This window comes from Cavia porcellus, unplaced genomic scaffold, assembly GCF_034190915.1.
Source record: "Cavia porcellus strain 051 isolate PalLab524CR breed Dunkin Hartley unplaced genomic scaffold, mCavPor4.1 scaffold_5, whole genome shotgun sequence".
In the NCBI taxonomy this organism is placed as follows: domain Eukaryota; kingdom Metazoa; phylum Chordata; class Mammalia; order Rodentia; family Caviidae; genus Cavia; species Cavia porcellus.
This window is the reverse complement of record NW_026947488.1, coordinates 72,291,086-72,308,795: the sequence shown is the minus strand read 5'-3', so window position 1 is coordinate 72,308,795 and position 17,710 is coordinate 72,291,086. Positions and strand designations below refer to the sequence as shown.

Genomic DNA, 17,710 nt, shown 5'->3' with positions numbered 1-17,710 from the left:
AATCCAGAGAGGTCAAATGATCAGCTTTGATTGAAGATTCAAATAGTAAATCACATAGAACGAATGTATATCACTGCCACTCATCCACAGCAAGAGATGGAATGAAGAAGGGTAGAAGAGAGTTGGGACTTTGGTACCATCTGACTCTAAATGAAGGGCAACGAGCCCAGAAGGTAGGAACATCCATGGCTCTGTCATCAGGTTGCATAATTTTATTAGCCTTCCAGCAAATTTCATCAACTCGTGTTAGTACATACCACCCCTGCTGGGCCGCAGCCTTGCTTTCCCTAGCCTGTCCTGTGAGAAGTATGTATCAGAACAGTGCTGAGAGTGTGGGGTGGGGAAAGGTGCTGGAACGTGCAGGCGGGGGGATGGAGGGCTCAGTCTCCTGTTATATTTAAGGGAAATGAGATATGCATGTGTGAGAAGGAGAGAAAGTGGGGCGAGAGAATTTTAGAGGAGCTGCCTGTGGCAAATCTTTATACGCACTCACAAATCCTTTTTATACCAACTCAGCTTTGTGTAGAAGCTCTAGGCACTGGCCGGTGGAAGGCAGGTGGAGGTGGAAGTCGTTCCCAATTCCTTTATGGAGCAGAGACTTAAAGTTTTGCCCTTTGTCTCTTTATAAAAAAAAAATACATCAGGAATAAGCATGCAACCAATTAAAGGCCACCATCGGAACCTATAAAAATGTTAAGAGTGACTTCAAAATATTTCCAAACAATACTTTTTTTAATACACAATGGAGAGTTATTAAGGGACTTCTTGGTGAATGGAGTATGGCTTCCGCAATCATCAAAAATTGATATGTACCACTAGTAAAGTAATTATGCGCCGTCCTGAGGATAAGGGAGCCGGCAATTGTTAATCCACTTGCACACCCGTTGACTTGCAGCATCAAGCTGCAAATAGCTTAATTAAGTCATACACGTGGACTATAACCATATTGCCCCATTGCATTATGCACACTATATCTCAATTTATTGGAACAATTAATGCCAGACACCCACCTCAGGCGAAAACATCATCCATCTAACACCAAAGTTCCTTTTGATTGATACTGGCCAAGCCAGAAAGTCACGAACAAGTGAGAATTAAAGAGGAAAAGATGACTTTTTGGGAGCAGGAGTGGGATTTGTCTTGTGCAAATTTTGGAGGCCCAACAGATCTATATGAATGAATAGTTTGATACAAAAGCAGAGGCAAAGCTCGTGCTTTGCACATGCTCAAGGTCATAGCTGGTTGTGTATTTAAGTGGACAGAAACCCCAATATTTTCATTAAAAAGATAAGGTACACAGATCATTTGTTAAAGAAGTCTTCAACTCAATAGATTGGATCTATTAGGACAGGTATTTAAATCAGCTTTACTCCAGTTTACACACATCTGTCTCCTATAGGCAGTTTATTTTTCTGAGTTTAAGCTACAGATAGTTTCAGGCTAAAATCAATTGATTTCTCTCCATTTACAAAAGACAAAGGGACAAACTGTGTCCAGGAATCCCTCTCCCCTATATACTCACTTTTCAGTAAGTGTTGCAAGTGATGCACGCCTAGAAATGTGATCCTTCACAGGTGCAAATGCTTGGCGGGGGTGGAGTAGAGGGAGGAGCTTCTGACACCTAGAAGCCCTGACGGTAGGACTCTACCTTCACTACTGGTGGGGAGGTCCGAATAGACCAACTCTTAAGGTTGAGGCTATTTCCTGTCTTCTCCCTTTGGAGACGCGTGGGGCACCACTTCTAATTTGGATGTCAGGATGCTTTGAGTCAGAAGTGCAAGATGCCCTGCAAGTAGTTGTTAAGGTCAAGATAGGCAAAATGTTAACAGAAAGTCTAGTCCTCAGGACTTCTCAGACATGGTAGGTTAAAAAAATCAACTTTTCTGCACTTCAAACAAGACCAGTGGGAACTCACATGAAACCCAGCAGTCCATTCCCAGCAGAGGACCTCCAAGTTGAGGCAAAAAGACTTCTCTCTTATTTACTACTAAGCACCACCAGTGTGGTCCAACCCATCCTCTACTGAATTTCTAGCTTATTTATACTACAGTGAGGTGGGCAATATGGATTCTGTCTGGATATTTCACAGGTGTGGCTTAGAGCCCCAAGGCGCAGGAGGAGCTGGAAGACAAGATTTCCTCTCAGGGCTCACCACTCACCTCACCCTTGGCAGTCAGTGGCAGAGAACTTTCCTCCCAGGTTTCTCTGCTAAAAATATTTGAGCTGGAGGTTGTGGCTGTAAATCTGGTACACTGCTTGCTTAGTATTTGCAAGGCCTTGTGTTTGATCCTCACTGTCACATTGAAATAAATATTATGTGAGTTGGATGACTCAAAGCATGATCTTCCCAGCTACTTCTCTGTCTTCCTAAGGTCATCTTCTGTGAGACTTCAAAGTCTCCAGCTCAGCTTTGGAGGCTTCTTTCAATATCTAGTCAACCACGTGGGGCCAGAATTGGGATAACATCTGCTTTCCGAGGTTCTAAGGTGCTGGTGACAGTTGCAGTGCAGGGAAAAAAGGTATGCCCCAAGCATGGACAGGATGGTACTGATGCACTCTGGAAGAGCCTCTAGTTTGTGGAGCCAGAATGCTGGTGCTATCTGTAGGGCTCCTGGTCTCCAACATCTAGATATTTTGACTCTTCAGAGAGTAAACGCCTGGTCTTGCCAGTTGGGTGATTTTGTTCCTGGTATTGTTTGAGCAAAGCCTATGCCACTGTTTACAAAAACAGAACAACAGCATACCTGGGCATGTTAGCACTTATCCAGAATCCCAGCACTGTACAAAGCTGGGGCTGGAGGATCACAAATTCAAGGTCAGACTAGGCAGTTTAGCAATGAGACCCTGTGTCAAAGTAAAAAAATATTAATAGGTTGAGGATACAGCTCAGTGGCAAACCTTGGGTTCAATCACAGTACAGGGCAAGGAAGAGAGGTAGGAGGAGAAGGGAGAAAATACTAGGAATCTACCAATATCTTTTGCACATTTTCTAGAGGCAACTCACCCCCAAAGTTCCACTTAAAACTTTTCAAATGGATTCTATTTTTGTTTCTATTTTATAGATGAGGAACCAGAGGATTGAACAGTGACTAAAAGGCATTGCATTCACCTGGAAGTGGCAGAGCTGGACGCGGGAGGGCGGCAGCCTTTGCCAAATGACCCACTGCTTGGTTTTTCTTTTTGTTTTCCCAATACTGCCTGTCCCTGGTGGGAAGGTGGAGGCTCAAAAAATCCAGTTCAGTGACTGCTCTCCTTTATCCTCCACAACCTCCTAGAAGCCAGAAACATCCCTTATGGTATCCCTATCTCTCTCCATCTTTCTGTCCTCCCATCACCTCTTCAAATCTTTTCAATTTAAACTGGGACAAGAGTGGTCTTCTGGGCTCAGGTCTGGGATATAAACAACCTCCCGAATCCTCAGATGGTACAAAGGCCTTTTTTGGAGGCTTTATTAGAGGTGGCCACCTAGTTTCTAGACCCTGTTAAGTCCTGTCCTTGAGAGGGATGAGGGAAGGGTTTCTGGATGACTTTGGACTACTTCCTTCAGGTCTTGATGTAGGGCTCCAGTCTTGTTGCACTTCTAAAGTAAATTTCCCACTCTTCTACCTCACTAGACTTTCAACATTTTCTTGCTTCATCAGCATCTGTCTCTTAGAACATGGCCCAGATGGGATTTACTGATTTAACAACCCCTACCTCAAAGTGGGGAGAGCCACTTTGGCCTTTCCAGTTTTGTCTGTCTGTACTCCCAAGAAAGTTAGGGGCAAAGTGCATATACAATACTAGGAAATTAACCCTTCATTATGCATTTGAAGTTGCATGGGAGGGAGTCTCTTCCATGTCATGATTTTGAGGGGTGACCCAAGCTCTTCTGATTCTTCACAGTTGTGTCAGTTGAGGGAGGATTTGGGAGAATATATTTGTCCTTGTATTCAGAAATTTCACCTGCCTTAGCTATGAGATGCTAACGGTGGAAGGAATTAGAACTGAGAACTTGGTGGCCCTCCATGGACCTGTCTACCACCTTGCTAGTTAGCTTCCCTTTAGACAAGGCACCATCAGAAGTTTAACTCTATTATTAAGGGGAGAATTAAAAGTGACTTCTCCAAATCTCAAGACAGGGGGTTTTAATCAGCAGCTTTTTGGGTGTGGAGTGGGGTTGAGAGCAAACATTAGGTAGAAAATGAGCGGGGAAATGAATTGCAAAAAGATACATGCCAGATTAAATAAACTAAGAGGCTCAGCCTAGGAGTTCTGGACCTGGATTTTGAAACGGAGGGATCCCTCTACCTTTGGCCATCTGGCTGTTTTAAGCTCTGCCCCATGCTGTATGATTTTAGCTGAAAATCTCTTCCGTTGCAGCTTTGCTTTTATTGAATTCATCAAAAGCAAACTTTCCCTGAGTTTTTTTTTTTTTTTTTTAAGAAGGCTAAAATAATACGCCGACCACTGTGACATTCTCCGTGCCCAGGCCATTTTTCATAACGCCGCGGATCCGCTTTTGTGTCTCTGAGGCGACTAAACAGATGAATAAAGAGCAAAGTCTCCCGAAAGTAAGCTAGCAGCTTTTCTCAGCTCTAAAAAAGTTAACTGAAATGAGAGGTGCATGTAAAACCCCCACACTCAAAGATGGGGGTCACACTTTTATTACTCTGAAGGACAACGGTGTCTTTTAAAAAGCAACTAATTCTCCACACCCGCGCGCACACACTCACACACACACTAGCATACTTGCTCACACAAACCCCACAAACTTTAAGCCTGTGAAGCTGCCCAGGTGGTGCCTGAAGAATTTGGGTAAAGAAAGAAAGAAAGAAGAAGTACTTGAGACAGATGCTAGCTGGCAAGTTATAAGAAGGGCAGAAACTGGTTTTGCTTTATTTTTGTTTTAGTAATTTTTTTATGTTTTTTTTTTTTTCGTCTTTTCCCCCCTCCCCCTGTAACCGAAGCTAGTTTGATCGTTGGTTTCTGGCAAGAGGAAAGAAAGGCTGCAGCAGTAGAGCAAGAATCAAAGTGTTAAAAGGATGCTCAAAATGTAGTGTTGTGGCGGGTCGGGGTAAGTTACATTTTCTTTTGTTTTCTCTTTGGTTTGGAATGCAGCGAAAATGCACTTTGCACTGTCCTGTTGTTTTAGGAATTAGAAACTAACTTTCAGCTCTTTTCTATACCTGTGAATCGTCTCTTCGCTCTCATTTTGTGGTGATTTAAAGGGAGACTGTCTCCTCTGGTGCTGTCATCATAGTCTCAGAGGCCCACGAGCCCGGAATGGTCAGGGCTTGGAGATCCGGGCTCTGGGTACCCGGTACGAGGCAACAAGTCCTGGATTCTCCCGCCCCAGGCGAGCGCCGCGCAGGGCTGCAGGAGAGCCTGTGATTCGCCTGATCCCCAGGAATGAATTTTGCACTTGTAATTATTTGTATGTGGACACTCACAGCTGCTACGCTGGGCTTTATCAGGGGAAAACTCTCTTCCTTTAAATATGGACGATTTGGAAAAACTCAGCCATTGGTCCTTGCCAAATGATTATTGGTGCAAAGGAAACCTTATGGGTTGAAGCGTGTGCTCATGTGTTTAACCCCTACACTATTACACATCCGAGTTGCACAAGTTGACAACTGCTTGAAACCATTTGTATTTTTTTCGGAGGCTGGGAAAATAACTGGGCGTGATCTGTGAGAGATGGTGTAGATGCACTAGTGTGGAAGGCATATTTCACCGAGAAGTGATGCCTCCTGTTCGTTATGTGTAGGAAAATGGCCCCAAAGAAACTTGAAATTGAGGCTCCCAGTGCGTGCGCACACTTTCGCAGACTTGCGTTACACATACTTAGTCTTACGCACTTTTTCGCCACTGATGCACCGTTTTGTGATTCAGTTCTGCGGTTTGAATAATATCCGAGGTCTGCTGTGTGTTTTATGTCGTGCATGTTCAGTGCCAAAGGGTCCTTCGTTTAAGTAAACAGCGACTTGCAAACGTTTGCTGCAAACCAGATTTTATTTATTATTACCCGGGAACGCGGAGAAACGCTGCGCCAGAGGCGCCTGGGCGGAGCCGATTCAGGTATTCGCAAACACATGTTTTTGTCAGTTGCATTCCCGAGGAAGTCCGGAAAATCATCTAGGGAGCAGCAGAGTACTGACCAGGGACTGATCGCAGGCAAGCTTGTTGGTTAGCAGGAGCGACTCCCGAGCCTGGCTCTGAACGGCTGGCATATAAAATGCAACTTTTGCCCCATTGGTTCGCTAGGTAAATTAGCACATACTGGGACTGAACAGTCCTTGACCTTTGCCTTTATGTTTGCGCAAATGTTTGCCTAAAACACAATCGGCCTTGACAAGGGAGCACGATACCGTGTGACACTGCCTATTCACCAGATAGATGTTCCCTGCCACACACGACCTAGAGCGGCCTTTTAAATAGCTTAGGTATTTGTAAAAACCGTATAAATTAATGTCGGATGATTGCTAGTTGCTGGTTAAACAGAAGATCATTTCTATGTGAGATGAGCATCTCCTTCTGGCCCTCTCTTCTCTCTTTAAACTTCGGTGGAATCATCAGAAACAAACTGATAGTGTGGAAAAGTTTGTATTTGGGGTCGCCAACAGATTTTTGTTTGATCAAAAGGGCACATTTGACTAGCTCTTCAGGAGGGACTTCTCCACGAAGATGAGGAATGGATACAGAAAGAAAGAATGTAGAAAACTTAGGGAACTACTGCTTAGCATTAACTGGTACTAAGAAGGTTTGGGATATGAACCTGAATTTCTTCGAAGGTTTGTTGCTCTTGCAGAAACCAGGGACAGTCAAGAGGCTCCCAGATTCCTGGAGATCCTTCCAGATTTGAGAGTGCATCTGATTCCTAAGCTTTACCCTTGTGAACACTTCCTCCAATAGAACCAAATTCTTTAGCAGCAGGAGAAAAACACATTGTAAAAAAGCTAAAATTTGTTTAAACCCTCTTTATAAACCTCTCAGGGCAAGTCTGAAATGATTCAGAGGACTAAGCTGCCTTTTTTCCCCTGAACTTCAACCCCAAAACTTTCTTCAACTATGATTTCTAGCTAGGTTCAGAATTTTCCACATTCTTGTCATTGCTAGCAATGCAAGAAAACCTCACCAATTTCCAAGGCATATTTCCTGGGGTATAAAGGACTATCCAGACAGGAAGAACAAATTAAGAAAAACAAGGGCAGTTTGGATAGTCATTCAGAGGTTGTCATTTTTTTTTTTCTGAAGAGGGGAGGATTTACTTCATCCATTCTAAAGAGATTCAGTTGGCCAAGGTAACAACAACGCAAGCTACAGCCTGCAAATGCAGACTGAAAGTCTGAGAGTCACTGCTGCTGTGATTTCTCTAAACCTTTGCAAGGTTCCTTTAAGTTTTCCCTTAACTGTCTGCAGGTGAGGAACGAGCTGGTCACCAGCTCTCCTACAGAAGATTTTTCTTGATCTCTGGGCAGAATTTGCCTTCTTTCCATTGAGCTATGATTTAGGGTAAAGGGGAGTTTGCTTAACAGAAGCCATATACCAGATCAAATTTCACAGAAAAGTAGTAGAAAGATAAACAGGACAACTCCAGAATGTCATATATGGCAGTCATACAGCTACATCAGAGAATTATCATATGAGAAGGCTTCAAGAATAAGCCTAAGTGTTGTAGAAGAAAATTGAGATAATGTCTACATTTTCAATGATCCCTTTATAATTTATCTTTTCATATTCCTAGGTGATTTTTTTAAAAACTTCAAACACATAAAATTTTATCATTTACTTTTATTATTCAGTTAAGAATGTAACAGGTTTGAACAACTTCAAACTAGTTGTTTTAGCTTTCTGGAAAACAGCATGAATGGGACATATGTATATTGGTTTTAGGTTTAGAAATACAGGCAAATAAGTATGCTTTGAAATTGTCTTTGAGTTTTTAGAGGTAACTTATCCATTATTTTTAGGGCATGATCATCTTACCTATTTCTTGAATATTGCTTTATTTAAAGCAAAAATAATTGAGGTGATCTCTCTCTGAAGTCCTACCTTTTTAGAGAATTTTGGGAGTTAAATGCATCAAAATGCACATTTAGGGTGCTGTTTTCTGACATAATCTGCAGTGACGTGGAGAGAGTCAGGCAACAATACTTTTTAGATTTTGCTTTACTATGTCTGTGTTTGTGGTAGATAAAGTTGTTCAAGTTTACAGGTGATTTGGGAGCTATAATCCACAATCTATGCTGATGAACACAGGAATTAAGGTATAATAATTACAAAATCAGCCCAGGAGTTTAAGAAATTTCCAAATTTGTTTAATTTGAGATATATATTAAAAACATATCGACTTACATAAAAATGTACATATTATGTAAGACATTTCACTTGTATCTTAGCTATCAATAATTCAAGTACTTATTCCATTCATTCACTTAATTATTCAATTATCCTGACTCAAATTGAAGATGAGAGTTGGTCAACTCCATGTATTGCTGACAGATATCTAAGTGTCTTGATTATTTCTGACCAAAGCTAAAATACAATTAAGTATTTATATTAACAAATCTCTAGGTAGTTTTATCTATAAATGTTCAAAGGGACAGTAGTAATTTATTGTTATAAATGAAGACAGAGTATAATTGCCAAAACAGATCTCTTCAAATGAGTAACAAATTAATGGGAAATAAAGAAGGAAAAAAATCTAATATTTCTGAAAATAATTATTTATAGTGATATTATTTTTCTTAAGAGTAAAAAAAAGTATAAAATTTAAGTTTGTATTTGAAAAAGTAAAGTAATTTATTTTTATTAGACACAAATATTTGGTGGCTTTCTGCAAAAAATATATTTGCACATGAAATACAAGATTTTAAAGGTTAAAAGTTTGCATTTACAGGACACGGAAACTGTAAGGACTTTCAGATGTTTGTAGTTGACTCTGTACCCCTCAGTATAATTTTTACTGACTTGACTACAAAATGACACCTGCCAAGGTCTGCAAAGTTCTTTATATTTTACCATGCAGTGAAACTGAAGTGCAAACATAAAATCAGGTGAAGGGCTTGGAAGTTCTGTGGAGAATGCCCTACACCTTCTCATTCTGTGTCCCCAAAGCCACTTTCCCCAATTTATGTACATGTGGTTTGCACGTTGCTCTAATAATTGCGCTTAGCTACCATTGAATTCCATTTTGCACTGTACGTGAAAATTCAGAGATGGTTTACAGGCATGAAAACGCAACCATTCATTCCTGAACTAGCCTCGAGACATTCCACACTCCAGGTGCTGTATTTGAGAGTGAGGCTGTGCTGGAGTTGGGGTTCAGAGAGCAACCACTCCCATGTGGGTGGCTGGGACAGGCTTTCGTGATGCAGAGAGAGTTCTTCTCACATCTGTTTTGATTCCCTATCTTCTGATCAAATTAATTGTGTCGGATTTCCAGTACCTACTGCATCACCCATCCGGGTCTCATTACCTATTCCTAGCAGAGAACGGGGAGGCTGGGGGGTTATTGGCAAGCGATTTGATTCCTAGACACTGTATTGAATTCTTTGCAAAGCTTAGGCTAGGAGGTGAGATATATGATCTCAATGCATAACACGGTCTCTAAGAGCAGTTTGGGCAGTTTTGGAAAGTCCTGGGCTTTGACTGGTCTGGGTCCCCGATTTTAACCCTTGAATAAAATTCCTAATTTCAAACTAGAGAGACAGAGCAGGGCAGACTTCAGATGGGCGGTGGGGTGGGGTGGGGAGGAGTGGGGCGTGCTGGGCCGGGGGCTCTTCAGAGATGAGGGAGCCACTTTTCACCTGATATTTTAGGAGCCCCTTAATTTGCCAGTGGATCCTAGCGAGCGCTTGCTAATCAGTCACAAACGGAAGTCGATCCCCACAGCGAGCTGGAGTTTGGCAGGTACCGAAAGTGCTAGGAAGGTTGGGGGTACGATCTCTGATTTACTGAACTTGAAAGCAGGCTGATGGGAAAGCAAGCGGCCCCAAATTGGGTTCTCTTGGCTGTTGACTCTGGCTCAGTAAGCTCAGACCCCTATTTCATTTGCCCTCCCCACTTCTGGGGCGGCCCCCTCCTGCCCCCCCCTTCACTTCTCCCGTCTACTCCCAGCATCTCGGGACCCTCACCTTTCCACACCCCCCAATCCTTTACAAACCTTCCCCTTTACCTCTCCCTCCCTCCCACCCGTTTCCAGTCTTCTTCCCTGCAGTCCCAGGAATCCCTCAGACCTACCCCATTTTCCCGTTTCCGATCCCTTTCCATGCCTTTACCACCTTCTCCTCCTCAGTCATCCCTGCAGACCTTCCCAGAGCTCAGGCAGACCCTTCTCACCCCTTGGCCTCAGTCACACCCCGTGTCTCTGCCTTCTTTACCTGTCTTGTGCCATCCCTTCTCTGTCACCACGGTCCCCTCTCAACACCCCCAGCCCTCCACACAACCCTATAGCAGGATTCCTGTCTCACTGCAACACACCAGCCACCCTTTCACCTGCCTTTGCTGCGTGAGTTCTGTTTTAGAGGCAGCAATTTCCAATATCTTGTCCTCTGATTCTTCCTCCTCCCACAGCTTCCTTTCACTCTGGAAGGTAAGCATAACTTCTTCCCCCAGTCTGGATTTTTCTTTGCAGGAGAAATTATGGCTATCTCAATTTTTTTCCTTCCGCCCATTACTGATAGTCACAGCAAACTTGGGCTAAGAATGTAAGAGGCAATTCCACAATGTCCTCAACTGGGTCAACACTAGGTAGAAAATCAAAAACTTAGCTGCTTTGGTCTCAGCCCTCAATTTTGGAGAGTTTTTTTTTTTTTTTTAAATTTCTTTCTAGATTTGTTTCCAGATTTGATGTGTTAAAACCCCTAATTCTAATGTTTCCACAAACAGACTGGATGGTACTCTTCTTAATCTGCTGACTCTGTGACTTGATCATCTTCAGAATCACACAAATGCCTGTTCACAAACAAAGAAAGTAATCTCAACACTCAGGAGACTGAGGCAGGAAGATCTTTTATTGGAGATGAGCCTGGGCTGTGTAGTGAGAATATGCTTCAACAAACCAAAGCAAAGCAATAAACAAACAACACCAAACAGCTAATCTTTGGGCTTCAGAATTTCTGATAATCTGTTTTTGTAATAAATTCCTAAATCATATTGAGGCTACCCATCAGGAACTGCATTGTGAAGTGATATTTTTTGAAGTGATCTTTACATAATTGTAAATTCAGACAAAACAAGGAGATTCATAGAACCCAGAAGTATAAGAGAATGACACTGGTTGGGAACAGGGGAAATAGTCTAAAATTTTCTGAAGCAAGAAGGTACTTTGAAAGTAAAGATATCTTCTGATAAATATTTAATTTCTCAGACAGGAAATGACTGTATCGTGTTGAAGGAAGAAAACAGGTCATGGGATTTAGGGCATCTCTTTATCTAAGCTTGACTCAGTGATGCTTTTAAAGAAGCGAGTGGTATTTAGAATTAGAAGTGAGACTTGGACCACTGAAAATGCTGGTTAGTCTGGACAGACTTTTTTCCATCCAGTTCTGGGGCACATCCCCAACCTTTTAAATTTTGATACAGGATCTCACTAAGATGCCAAAACTGGGATCTAAATTTGTATTCTCTTGACTCAGACTCCTAAACATCTGGTACTACAGGCATGTGCATCACACCCAACTGGATAGATTTATGTTTTATGAGACATGGAATGCATGTTTGTATGTGTACTTTAGAGGGTTTGCCATTTAGCTTGTGTTTGGAGGACTCAGGTCCTACAAAAATCACTTTTGCTAATCCAAACAGTAGTGACCATGCTTACTTCTGGCCTCCTTTCCAGGTACCTATGAAAAGGTCTCAGAATTTTTCCTCAAGTCCTCCCAGAGTGGGAAGGTGTTCCCTAAACTTTTAGCCAAGCTTACATTTTGCTTTGTCAATTGTCTGTGGAATGTTTTCTGAGTTTATTTGGGACCACAAAAATGTATAAAAGTAAGAAAAATGTGTGGTCTCAGATAAATGTGTGTGTGTGTGTGTGTGTGTGTGTGTGTCCATGTGTGTCTCTTTGTGTTCAACTGTAATCATTAGATAGTGTATACCATAAATCAGCATATTATTAGATAAAATGTTTCTACTTTATATTTTAGTCTACTTGACATTCTGAATCTCAAATATTAAATCTTGATCATACAGATCAAGTTAAGAACATTCACACAGATTTATCCCCCAGGTGATTTAATCAACAAGTTTCCAATCTCATTTCTTCTCATTTTTCTTTAATCAAAGCAAATTTCTAGTCTACTTTTGGAGATCAGAGTCAAAAGATTAAAATCAAGAATCAAGAGATCAGAGTCCTGAGGTTTTACCATGAGCTCGCACAACTCTTTCCATTTCACAAATTCCTAGCAACAGTCAAACACTTCTTCAATTTTCTTCTCTCTTCATAATCACAAGTACTAATGTATACTGTTCTAATATACATGAGGAAAAATTCAACTGAATTAACACATTTCTCATATGGTTCTCTTACTAAAAATGATTAGACCTTACATATGCAATCTCCAGTATTACACAAAGACTAGAATTTTCTATTAATATGTAGCATTTTACTTTCTTATTGGAAAACATATATTTAAATTCCATCTTGTCAAATGTCTACTTGCTAGCATATTTTGTTTGCTGTATTCTAACCTATATACCATATTACAGAATTTTCTAAAATATTTCAAGTTATCATCTGCACACCAGTTCCTTGAAACAGCAGTTGTGTAAATTTAAAGTTTGGAGTTTTTTTTTTTTGGGGGGGGGTCTAGGGATGTATCTCAGAGGTAGAGTGCTTGTCTGCCTTAAGAAGGCATTGAAGCCTGCATTAAGAAGGCATTGAGTTCAATCCCCATTACCATTATTAAAAATATTTTAGGCGTTATTTTTTGGTTTTCTCCCTCTCAATTCACAATCTATTGTTACTTTGTAAAATGTCAAATAGGACCATTTACTTCATGATATTTTAATACAGAAAAGAAAGAAATTACCAGAGAAACTTGAATATAAATGCAATAAAAATTTTTTAGTACACATTTTAAGAAATGTGTACAGATTAACAAATGTGTACAGATGAACAAATGTGTACAGATTAATCAGTTTCATTTTAGTAGGTTCATACACACATATAACATGTTTTGATCACTTTCATGAGGTAGATTTCTGAAGTATGCAAAATCACTTTTTCTCATTACCTTGAAATCTAAACAATGTAATACATGTTTGTGTTTTCTTATTATTGAAGCAGACAATTTGGTGGAACAAAAAATACCTATAAATATCTTATTTACATACTGGACTCAGACATAATCAGGTTCATAAACATTACTGCTATATTGAAAAGGTAGATTCCTAACATCATCCAGAGGCATGCTATGACTATCTCAAGACTAGGGATCTTGTAATAGTCTTGTTTCTGGGAAAAAAGTTTCAGAGCTGATCAAGTCAGCAACATATTTTGCTATAGAATATCTGATCATAATGATGTTACTGTCACATTGGAAAAATGAAACCAAATTTTGTATCTGTTTAGTTTGGTGTTTCCGATAACTATCTAACCATCCTTCATGGCAAAGCTTAACTGTTAGTTATTTCTTAATTTGTGTCCAGCTACTTCCTCTTGTCTGGCTAAACCTATTCTCCTGCCTCTGCCAGAGAGTTTGATACTGCAACAGCAGCAACAAGCACTAAGGGTTATTTATTGAGCACTTGCTGTGTGCCAAATGTTATGAAGATAACTGCAGCTTGTCCAGGTCTAGTGGGGTTCAATGCCACACCAGACTGTGTAAGAAGACTTAAGATTGAGCAGAGAGTCTAGCTCTGGGTCTTAGTAACTGCTCTCCTGGGGGCCTCTTCAGGGCTTTGATCTCATACAGGTTGCATTGGAACTCGCCTGGAGGTATCTCCGGCCACCAGAAGCTCAGAGCTATAGCCAGTTGTGGATGGAGAGGGGTCTGCTTATAATTTGCGCCCTCTTGTGTAGAGCTGTCCAGTTTGACCTGCAGCTACAGCCAATCCCAGACCAGCATTGTTCGACCTCAGTTCCAACACACTCTGTTTGAAGAGCCCCATTTTGTGCGGTGGCAGTCACAACAAAACCCAACTTTCCTCTGTGACTTTGTTCTTTTGATTTTTAATAGATCAAAGACACGGAGGAAGGAAGGAAAGAGCAGGGGAGGGGGGGTAAGAGGAGGGGTAGGGATTGTTGTCATGGCAAGATGCATGGCCCATGTGAGGCCGCTAGCCCCATTAGAAGGGAAAAGTGCATGGAAAAGGGCGAGCAACCTGCACTTGGAGGGGAATTGTTTGGAGGATTCGAGCTGCGGCCACCGCCGCTGCCACCGCCATACAGTATTGTCTCCATAGCAACGCAACCTGCTGCTGCCTCGCCAAAGTTGAAGGCCTTGAAAGGGCTCGTAGAGACCAGAATCCCAACCCTATTTTGGTTGAGCAACGGGGAGAAAATGAAGCAGTGAAAGAAAGGCGAAAGAAAGGCAGAAAGGAGGGGAAGGGAGTTAGAGGGAGACTGAGAGATGGGAAAGAAGAGAGAAAGGGAAGGAGAATGTGGAATGAGAGAGAGAGAGAGAGAGAGAGAGAGAGAGAGAGAGGCCAGCCGAGAGAAACCCACCCCAGGCCTGTGAATGCTGGCATTGTCCCCTTTTCTGAATCTGATTTACCATATCATAACCCCCAGGAAGAAGAAAACATCAATATCCTGAAGGAATGGAGATGTTTCTATGGAAAACCCAAGAATTTTAGTCCATAACAGATCTGGTGTAAAAATTCAAAGAGATCAAAGGCAAAGCTCCCTGAAGTATGGATGCATGTCTGAATTAAAGATGGACGGTACTGACTACAAAGTAGTTTTTTTTTTTTTTTCTTTTTTATTCAGTTGTGTTTCCATTTCAAGGCAGGCACTAGCCCAGTCGTACCTAAGCTAGACCGTCATTTTTGAGCACAGTCATCATCAGAAAGGGAATAAAAAAAGAAGTAGGAACACTGGGAGCTCAGCTTCCTTTGCTCCAGTTGATTTCCAGCTGTCTTCTCCAGTGTTCTCAGAGGAGGTCTCAGCCTAGCCCTCCTCACAGAAGGAGTTCCTGGAACAACCCACCCCTACCTTCAAACCTACAGGGTACTTCTTCTGATATCTGGAGAAAGAAGTTTGTGCTAGTTGTATTCTTCCCTTCATAAACTAAGCTTGAGACAATATCAAATATAGCAATTCTATAGCAAGGAGGAGAGACAGCATTATTATTATTTTTTTATTTCTGTTATACTTGGGATTGAACTCGTAACCTCATGTTTGCCAGGCAGGTGCTTATGCCACTGAGCTAAATCCCTGGCCCCTTACAACAGCATCTTTAAGTGGAGGTATGAATAGGGTATTATGCCCTCTGGGCCTGCAGACTTTGAGACTACCTCAGCAATTGTCCTCCAGGCTGTGGGCTCCTGACAGTTCCAATGCAGAGACAGGAAAGGTAGAGACTATTCTGGGTCGGGGAATCTAGTGAGGTATGGCAGTTCCTTGATAGAACTTCAATATGCACATAAAAAAAAAAAAACCTGAAAGCTTTTAGACACTCTAGAAAGACTGGCTCACTTCTACTATGAAGGCAAATTTTACTTTATTACTATTTTTTTTTTTTACTTTTTTTTTTTTTTTTTGTCGGTACCAGGGATCGAACTCATGACTGCCTGCTTGCAAGGCAGGTGCTTATGCCACTGAGCTAAATTCCCAGCCCCATTTTATTATTATTTTTAGCTGCTGCACTGGATATTGAACTCAGGGCCTTGCAGTCTAGGAAAGCACTCTACAAGTGACTTATATTCCCAGTATCAGAATTTTCTTTTAATTATTTAAAAGTTTTATTTGCATTTTGGACTGTGATGAGCTGGAGATCTTTATCTTTTTAAATCAAGTTGAAATGTCAGGGATCACAATTTCATGTGTATCAGAAGTTCCTGGATAATAACAATCCAGCAGCAGCCAAAAGGTTTTCTGTATGTCAACAAAGAGAATGTTTTAGTTTGAGCTTTAGCTCAGCAGTATACTTGTGTCCCCTTGTGGGTCCACAGGTTCAAAAGGGCTACTGCACTTGCTGGGTAACTTGTGGGCCTGCTGTTGGGTTTCTTCCGTACCTTGCTTGTACTTGGAAATTAATACAGTAACTTTTCAAAAGCTAGCAACTTCTTCTTTTGGAGAGAGAACAACCATCTGTTAGGTCACCTGTGCAGTGTGTAGGAGCCCAATCCTACAGGCCAGGGGCCTTTTCCCCCCGGGACTCTTCCCTTCTATTTCCACAAAGTCAATGGCAGGAGATGAATATTTGAGAAATCTGTGAAGTTGTTTGCAAACACAGAGGAGTCGTGTGGCCAAAGAGGGAGAAACAAGTTCTCAGGGTGGAATCAGCATCTATACCTGCAAGAGCGGTTCCCAGGGTCAGCCCCACACTAAGAAAACAGTGCTGCAGCCAAGGGCCCTTTTGTAGGGGCTGCAGCTGTCCAGCAGTCTGTCCATTGTGCAGCCAGGGCTGGGACATGGGTGGTGCATTGGTGCCAACTCTGTGCACAGAAACATACTGGCACAGACTGCATGCAAGGTGGCACTGAGGCCGCCAAACCCTCCTCTCCTGCGGCCTTTCAGATGCCTTTTCTCCTTATTAAGAAATAATGAAGATTTTTAAAAAGTCCAAAACTTGGGGAGGTTGAGAGATGGCACTAAGATCTGCTAAGAATGGGAGTGGGAAGAGTTGTGTTTCAGGATAACATCAGAGGAAGCTAGAAGTCAAAATAAAACTGGAAGCAAAAGTGGTCTTTTAAAAAGGGATTTTTCTTTCTTTTTCCTGTAAGGGATTGGTCTTAGAAATATGGTGACTGTCTAATGATAAATGAGGGATGACAGGACACAGTGTGGTAGTTTTCTCCAGCCATAGGTTTAGATGGGTGATGTTGGATTTTACAAGCTTTTCAGGGGCCTTCAGAAATTCCCCAAGGACTCATCAGCCAGGTGGCTCCTTGTGCCCAGCATTTTGCCTAAGGAGGAAAGCTGAAATTCAGGCACAGCCTCCCTAGCCATCTTCCCTGGGTCACATACTAAAGATTGGGGCCCTCTAAAGTGCAGAGCAGGGGCACAGTAGAAGGCAGGCCTCTGAGTTTTAGGCTGATTTTGTCTGACTCTGACCTCCTCAGAAGACCTAGCAACTTCAGCCTGTGGCTTGCTGGGGTGAAACCACTTTTGTACCCAAAAGCCTGGTTGCTACTGGAGGTGAGCAGAGTAAGGTAGAATGCACGGGGTGGGCCGCAGGTATGGAGGGCCGTGGTGGTCCCCTGACTTGAGGCTTCTTATGGTTTCCTGATCCATTACACTCAGCACTTGCTTTCATATCCTGTGCCTCGCACTTCAGTAGGTTCTGTGGCTGAGGCTCTAGTCCCAGGCCTGCCACTCAGCCCCTTATTGTGCCCAGAATTGGCAGAGCCACTCAGCTCCTCAGAGGGATGTACCCAAATACGGTGCTGCAGTTAATGATACCCACCAAACAGCCAGTTCTTGTGTTGTCCTAAAAGCAATTCCTTAGTTGATCCTCTCTTGATACTGACTATAAATTCCATCACTGACTTTTTCATGAAAAAAATCTGAAATTTCTTCTGATCAACAACTCTGCCAAAAACAGGAGGAAAAAAGCCATGC

At 42.0% G+C, this 17,710-nt stretch overlaps 1 long non-coding RNA gene across 1 annotated transcript in view; it reads left to right on the top strand.

Annotated features, from left to right (window-relative positions):
- Positions 1-4,759: 4,759 nt before the first annotated feature.
- The window catches only part of LOC111753428 (uncharacterized), a 252,128-nt gene continuing 239,177 nt past the window's right edge, over positions 4,760-17,710 (top strand). The window contains exon 1 of the long non-coding RNA XR_002788218.2: positions 4,760-5,056. This is a non-coding gene — a long non-coding RNA (uncharacterized LOC111753428). The remainder of the gene's footprint in view (positions 5,057-17,710) is intronic.